The sequence below is a fragment of the Dermacentor silvarum genome, chromosome 11 (assembly GCF_013339745.2).
Source record: "Dermacentor silvarum isolate Dsil-2018 chromosome 11, BIME_Dsil_1.4, whole genome shotgun sequence".
Taxonomy (NCBI): domain Eukaryota; kingdom Metazoa; phylum Arthropoda; class Arachnida; order Ixodida; family Ixodidae; genus Dermacentor; species Dermacentor silvarum.
Window position 1 is genome coordinate 59,929,419 of NC_051164.1, and position 7,484 is coordinate 59,936,902.

Consider the following 7,484-nt stretch of genomic DNA (forward strand, 5'->3'; position numbering starts at 1 on the left):
ACATTGCCAACTCGCACACGGAATGTGCGATTCAGCAGATAACTCTCAATCACATTTAACATATTACCACGTATACCAAAGTGGGAGAGGTCTCTCAGTATTCCAAACCGCCATGTGGTGTCGTAGGCCTTTTCCATGTCTAGAAATACAGACAGAAAGAACTCTTTGTGAATAAAAGCTTCGCGTATCTGCGCCTCAATACGTATGAAATGGTCAGTGGTGGATCGACCCTCGCGAAAACCGCACTGGTATGGGTCAAGCAGTTTGTTTGATTCTAGGAAATGTAGTAGGCGGTGGTTTATCAGTTTTTCGAAGACTTTGCAGAGACAGCTAGTTAGTGCTATAGGCCGGTAACTCGAAACAGACGATGGATCCTTGCCCTGTTTCAGGATAGGAATTATAATGGCCTCTTTCCAGGCAGACGGTATCTCGCCGGAAGACCATACAGCGTTGTAGAGGGAAAGGAGGGTTTTCTGTGTTTCATGGGGAAGGTGCTTCAGCATTTCATATATGACACGGTCAGCACCTGGTGCAGAATTATTGCAGCAGTTTAGTGATGCCTGTAGCTCAGCTAATCTTCACGGTTCGTTATATGCCTCGTGTTTTTTTGCATTTTCGTTCCAGCTTCTGTCCTTCTATTCTGGCTTTGTATCGTTTAAATGTTTCCGAGTAGTGCGATGAGCTGGACACATGTTCAAAATGTGCGCCCAGGAAGTTCGCTTGATCTTCCAAGCTGTCGCCCTGTGTGCTTACCAAAGGGAGTGAATATGTTTGTCGTCCTCTTACCTTATTTACCCTGTTCCAGACTTTGGATTCATCTGTATACGAGTTTATACCTGATAAAAACTTCTGCCAGTTCTCTCTTCTGGCCTGTCGGCGCGTTCTCCTGCCTTGGGACTTTACCTTCTTAAAATTGACAAGATTATCCGCAGTAGGATACTCACGTAGCAGCCCCCAAGCTTTGTTCTGTTTCCTACGAGCGCTCCTACATTCGTCGTTCCACCATGGGACACGGCGTTAGCGTGCCACACTACTCATTTGGGATATGCATTTAGAAGCGGCATCAATTATAAAGGTAGTGAAATACTCCACAGCAGCATCAATTCCTAACGAAGACATGTCAGCCCAGGAGATACTACTAGTAAGAGTTCGAAATTTCTCCCAATCGGCTGTATCAACCTTCCATCGAGGGGCTTGTGGTGAGGACTCATTTTCTTTGGTTGTTCTCAGTAGTATTGGGAAGTGATCGCTCCCGTAAAGATTTTTGGTAACTTCCCATTTAAGTTCAGAAAATAGAGACGCGGAAGCTATGCTCAGATCAATAGAAGAAAATGTTCTGTTTGCAATACAGTAAAATGTAGGTTCCTTTTTATTCAGGGGGCACGCACCAGACGAGAAAAGAAATTGTTCAACAAGACGACCTCGTGCATCGATACGAGAGTCGCCCCACAGACTGCTGTGCACATTGAAATCGCCAAGAACAAGGTAAGGTTCTGGCAATTCGTCTATAAACGACTGAAATTCATGTTTGTGTAAGTGGTAATGTGGGGGTATGTAAAGCGAGCAAATGGTGATGAGTTTGTTTAGAAGAACAAGTCGAACTGCCACTGCTTCAAGGGCGTTTGTAGCTGCAAACGTTGGCATTAAAGGGAAACTGAGACTTCCACCCAAATGTAGCAATTCGCTACTATGGAAACCCAACCGGGTTCCTCGAAAGAAAGCCTCGCAGTTGAAGAAAAATTCGTCCTGGTCCGGGACTCGAACCCGGGACCACCGCCTTTCCGGGGCAGCCGCTCTACCATCTGAGCTAACCAGGCGGCTAGCAGCTCAGATGGTAGAGCGGCTGCCCCGGAAAGGCGGTGGTCCCGGGTTCGAGTCCCGGACCAGGACGAATTTTTCTTCAACTGCGAGGCTTTCTTTCGAGGAACCCGGTTGGGTTTCCATAGTAGCGAATTGCTACATTTGGGTGGAAGTCTCAGTTTCCCTTTAATTACTTATCTCCACCTAGCGGATTTCCGCTGAACTATTACGTCATACACTTGCCTTTGCTTCGAGTTGTCGACAAATTCGACTTCGCCCTGCCATCTGCTAGCCGCCTGGTTAGCTCAGATGGTAGAGCGGCTGCCCCGGAAAGGCGGTGGTCCCGGGTTCGAGTCCCGGACCAGGACGAATTTTTCTTCAAATGTGAGGCTTTCTTTCGAGGAACCCGGTTGGGTTTCCATAGTAGCGAATTGCTACATTTGGGTGGAAGTCTCAGTTTCCCTTTAATTACTTATCTCCACCTAGCGGATTTCCGCTGAACTATTACGTCATACACTTGCCTTTACTTCGAGTTGTCGACAAATTTGACTTCGCCCTGCCATCTGCTAGCCGCCTGGTTAGCTCAGATGGTAGAGCGGCTGCCCCGGAAAGGCGGTGGTCCCGGGTTCGAGTCCCGGACCAGGACGAATTTTTCTTCAACTGCGAGGCTTTCTTTCGAGGAAGCCGGTTGGGTTTCCATAGTAGCGAATTGCTATATTTGGGTGGAAGTCTCAGTTTCCCTTTAATTACTTATCTCCACCTAGCGGATTTCCGCTGAACTATTACGTCATACACTTGCCTTTGCTTCGAGTTGTCGACAAATTCGACTTCGCCCTGCCATCTGCTAGCCGCCTGGTTAGCTCAGATGGTAGAGCGGCTGCCCCGGAAAGGCGGTGGTCCCGGGTTCGAGTCCCGGACCAGGACGAATTTTTCTTCAACTGCGAGGCTTTCTTTCGAGGAACCCGGTTGGGTTTCCATAGTAGCGAATTGCGACATTTGGGTGGAAGTCTCAGTTTCCCTTTAATTACTTATCTCCACCTAGCGGATTTGCGCTGAACTATTACGTCAAACGTTGGCATGCTATGCTTTTGTGTATTATGATGGCTACACCGCCTGATGATGCGAGAGCATCATCGCGATCTTTACGAAACGTAACATACTGTCGGAGAAAGTTTGTATGTTTTGATTTTAAGTGTGTTTCCTGTACACACAGCACTTTTGGATTGTGTTGGTAAAGGAGTTCTTGGATATCGTCGAGGTTCCTAAGAAGGCCTCTGACGTTCCACTGGATAATTTGCGTGTCCATAGTGAAGGTAAATTGGTGCTGTGTGTATGAAGAAGAACGTGTTTTAGCCTACAGAGCCGTTTGCGGCCCTGTAATTTTGGTTCTGTCTTTTCTAGAGCGGTCCAAGGAATTTGGCCGCTCTTTAGGTGCTGACTGCACCACCTTGCCTGGAGTAGTGCCCATAGCCTCTTCTGAAGCGCTGGACACTCGCTCTAACGAGCGATGTGTACGTCGTGTAGCCTTCGCCTCGAGGGACGAAGGCTGTGGCCTCACCAGCCCGGAGGCCGATGGGTCCTCCTTAGCCTCTGAGCTGCGATGGCTGCTGCCAGCGCTAGTGGAGGCCTCTGGTGTGGCCGATTTCGAGAAGGGCAGGGCAGCCTTAGCTGCTCTCACCATGGGCGCGGGTGGCAGTCGCCTCAGTACGCTGCGCGTACCTTGGGCGACCGCCGGGGTCCGTCGTGATGCTGTCCTCTGTTGCACCACTTCGGCAAAAGAAGTTTTCGTTGAAAATGAAGGCGAAAGACGCTGTCGTGCTTCCCGGAAAGTGATATTCTCTTTGAATTTGATCGTAATTATCTCTTTTTCTTTCTTCCAGGCTGCGCAAGATCTGGAATATGCAGGGTGGCTGCCATCGCAGTTTGCGCAATGGGCCTCAGCAGTACATTCATCAGCAGAGTGATCTTTTGCAGCGCATTTCGCACAAGTTAGTTGTCCTCGGCAGCGTTGAGAGGCATGGCCAAACCTCTGACACTTGTAGCAACGTCATGGATTTGGAATGTAAGGTCTTACACGCAGTTTAAGGTAGCCTGTTTTATTGCATCTGGGAGTGTGCTAGAGCCAAAAGTAAGTACTATGTGTTTGGTTGGTAGTTCTTTGTTGTCGCGCCTGATTTTTATGCGTTGTACATTTATAACGTTTTCTTCTTTCCATCCATTCAGGAGTTCTTCGTCAGTCAAATTCATGAGGTCGTTGTCTGAAACCACACCCTTGACGGTGTTCATTGCTCGGTGTGCGCTGACAGATATGGTTTTATCGCCAAATGCCACCAGGTTTGTGAGTTTCTCATACTGCATTTTGTCTTTTACCTCAATCAGAAGGTCACCACTTGCCATCTTGGTGGCTTTGTAGCCACTTCCAATGACCTCCGTGAGACATTTTGACACTAAGAAGGGTGAAATGTTTGTCGCTTTTTTGTGGGTGTTTTCACAGCGAATCACTAGGAAAAGTGGAAAAATTTCGGTGGCCTTTGTGAAGAAGTTCAAGGATTCAACGGTGCGCTCTCTTTTTATGAGAGGGCAATCAGGGAGTTTGGGGTATGAGGAAGCCATACAAATTAAAGTGACTTCGGCAGCGGTGCCAGCCGCCCACCGCGGAGCCCAACAAGGGGACGCGACAGGGTTGTTATGAACAAGACCTGCCAACGCCAGCTGTACACAACCACTATAACCAAATATGATATAACCAAGGTTGGCTATCTCACACAAGGTTAACCCTAGCTGCCTGGAAAATCAGAATATAAGAAGTAAGAAGGAGGCAGGAAAGATTGAAAGTGAGAGAAAAAGACGAAGATTGAAGAGGAGCATAGGAAAGGCAACTACCGATTTCCCCCGGGTGGGTCAGTCCGGGGGTGCCGTCTATGTGAAGCCGAGGCCAAAGGGGTGTGTTGCCTCTGCCGGGGGGCCATAAAGGTCCGAACACCCGGCATCGGCTCAACCCCCAGGATCCCCCTTTCCCCAGACACGGCTCAGCCGCGCACGGCTACACGCGGCAGGGTCCAACCCTCATGTGCTCGGGTCCGTGGTGGCGCAACTCACCAAACGCCTGCTTGCGCAGACGCCCCTGCGGGGTAAGCTTTCGTATAGTGCAGAGCAGAACTCTGAGACTGACGATGATGGCGAGCGATATATGCAAGCTAATATGGGTTTTTCAGCATAAGATTGTGTATTTTGGTGATCAGTTTCAATCCAAACAGATTCAGTGTTGCCAGCTAGGAGGGAGAGGTCATTCCGGCGTTTGTATTTTATAGAAGATGATACAAAGATAGCAGAACCGCCGTGACTGTCTGATTGTCAGTGAAAGTACTCTGGTGAGTAATGTGGTAAACAGCATAAGTTTTTATCGTCAGGAGATAGCCATGTCTCAGACACACATATGAAGGAAAAGTGGTGATCAAGGGATGCCAGGTAAGCATGAATGTCGTCACAATGTTTTCTGAGACTGCGTGCATTAAAGTGGATAGCGGTTAAACCTGGGCCTTGAAAAAAACGCTGAAGACGTTCTGCAGAGTAATACATGTTGAAGCGTTATGAAGTTTAGCTTGCAAAAGTTAATTGGCAGAGACCAACTAGGTCGCCTGACTAAACACGGAAAGGTCTGTGTCCTTTGCGATGCGGAATACTCGGCTGTCAGCCGACTTTCTCGCCTTGATATGGCAATTATCCGTCCACAGATACATCCATCCACGTTCCCGCTTTAACTTCAACGCTTTAGCGAACAGCCTTTTTTTTTCAGCGTCAGGTGGTCGTTTACGCAAACAGGGCGACTTTGCGATCCACCAAAGCCGAGGTCATTAGTGCTCAGTCTAGCCTTTCGTGCGTTAGCGACGAAATCTTGCTTCTTAGCTCGTGAGCAGAAGCGCGCAATGACATTTTTCTCCGTCGTTCCAACCTTCCCTGGAACTCGATGAACGACGTCAATGTCACTATCCGTGATGGGACAATCAATTTTTGCCGCTACAGCTTTTATAATCGCCGCACAGTCCCCTCCCTGAGTACACAGGATGTTATTCAATTCAACGTTGTTTAGCCGAGAGTACTGCTCAAGTTCAGACACTTTTGATGTTAAGGTTTCATTCTGTGATTGCAGACTTTGATTAGCAGTTATTAGGCGCTCATTCTCTGACTTCACTTTCTCGACAAGAGAATTCAGCATTTCGACACTTGAGACCAAGCTGCTGATTTCGGCCTTCATTGCACGAAATTCAGGCTGAGTTGATGAAATTCTCTGTTTTGTTTTCTGGACCAGTTTTTCAACTACTACTTCGAGTTTGCCTTCAGACCAGGCCTCAAGCAGCTGAATTCTCTTAGCTAGTTCAGCAACAGTAGGCATCGTAAGAGATACAAGGTATCACTGAGACAGGTCAAAACACTGGTCAAAACACTGGCAGCAGCAGTTGCGGCAATCTAGTAAGAATATGTGGCAAGAAAAACCACCAACCTGCAAAGGTAAGAAAGTTCGTTTACGCCTGCAGTCCTCCAGCCGCAAGTGCTGCTGCCAAATGAAGCCGAACAGACGCCAGCACCACTTTTTGAAGCCTTGTCGTATCAGCAGACTATCTCAAGGCGATGGTCCGCAGGTGACGTTGGTCACGGACGCCCAGTAGCTACAGATAGACCACAATCGTTGACCAGGTCAGAAACGTGCGCTCCAGCGGTGCAGGCAGGACGGGTACGTGACGCCGCTTGGGTGAATGGTCAATTGGGTGAACGTTGGGTGGTCTGCAAAGGTAAGAAAGTTCGTTTACGCCTGCAGTCCTCCAGCCGCAAGTGCTGCTGCCAAATGAAGCCGAACAAACGCCAGCACCACTTTTTGAAGTCTTGTCGTATGAGCAGACTATCTCAAGGCGATGGTCAGCAGGTGACGTTGGTCACGCACGCGCATTAGCTACGGATAGACCACAATCGTTGACCAGGTCAGAAACGTGTGCTCCAGCGGTGCAGGCAGGACGGGTACGCGACGCCGCTTGGGTGAATGGTCAATTGGGTGAGCGTTATAAATTCAGTCGTAGAAACAGGCACCGCCATGTTTCTACGACTGAATTTTATAACGCTAAGAATATTAAAAATATTATTCAAAAACAATACTTTACAAGTAGCACGTACAGGTGGACAATTTCTAAAGCTCATTCCGTATTTTGTTCTCGTACATCTTCTCGTACTTGTATACCGCACAGATGCTGTGTGCCTGTCGTTGGTCGGAAAATTTGTAATATATATATATATATATATATATATATATATATATATATATATATATATATACATGGGAGCCACGTGGGAGCCACTGCGGGCCGCTCCCACATCGGGACGGGCAGGCCGTGCCTGACCGCCGCGTCGCGAGCCCTCCGGACAGCAGCTGAGTGGCGAGGTCGGAGCTCTTAGGCGCCTCCAGCCACTCTTCTACCGTGGTGAGATTATCGTGGTCCCGTAACGAGGGACGGTAAGTTCAGAATGGGTAGACCACGGAACTTAAAGACACCAGAAGAACAGCGTGAATACGTCGTTCGACCATCTGTGGTGTTTCATACAGCTTCGCTGGACATTCGCAGGGCAGGATGGCGGCCAATATTTTACAGCGTAAGATGTTATGGGCTCATTTCAATAGCCGTTTCGGGTCGCGA

At 48.5% G+C, this 7,484-nt stretch overlaps 4 non-coding genes across 4 annotated transcripts; 3 read left to right on the forward strand and 1 right to left on the reverse strand.

Moving 5' to 3' along the window:
- Nucleotides 1–1,742: 1,742 nt before the first annotated feature.
- On the reverse strand, nt 1,743–1,817 carry Trnas-gga (transfer RNA serine (anticodon GGA)). The gene has a single exon. It is a non-coding gene; the product is annotated as a tRNA-Ser (tRNA).
- A 277-nt stretch (nt 1,818–2,094) lies between these two features.
- Nucleotides 2,095–2,169, forward strand: Trnas-gga (transfer RNA serine (anticodon GGA)). Its single transcript has one exon. It is a non-coding gene; the product is annotated as a tRNA-Ser (tRNA).
- Nucleotides 2,170–2,372: 203 nt separating this feature from the next.
- Trnas-gga (transfer RNA serine (anticodon GGA)) lies at nt 2,373–2,447 on the forward strand. The gene has a single exon. It is a non-coding gene; the product is annotated as a tRNA-Ser (tRNA).
- A 203-nt stretch (nt 2,448–2,650) lies between these two features.
- Trnas-gga (transfer RNA serine (anticodon GGA)) lies at nt 2,651–2,725 on the forward strand. Its single transcript has one exon. It is a non-coding gene; the product is annotated as a tRNA-Ser (tRNA).
- The last annotated feature ends 4,759 nt before the right edge of the window (nt 2,726–7,484 follow it).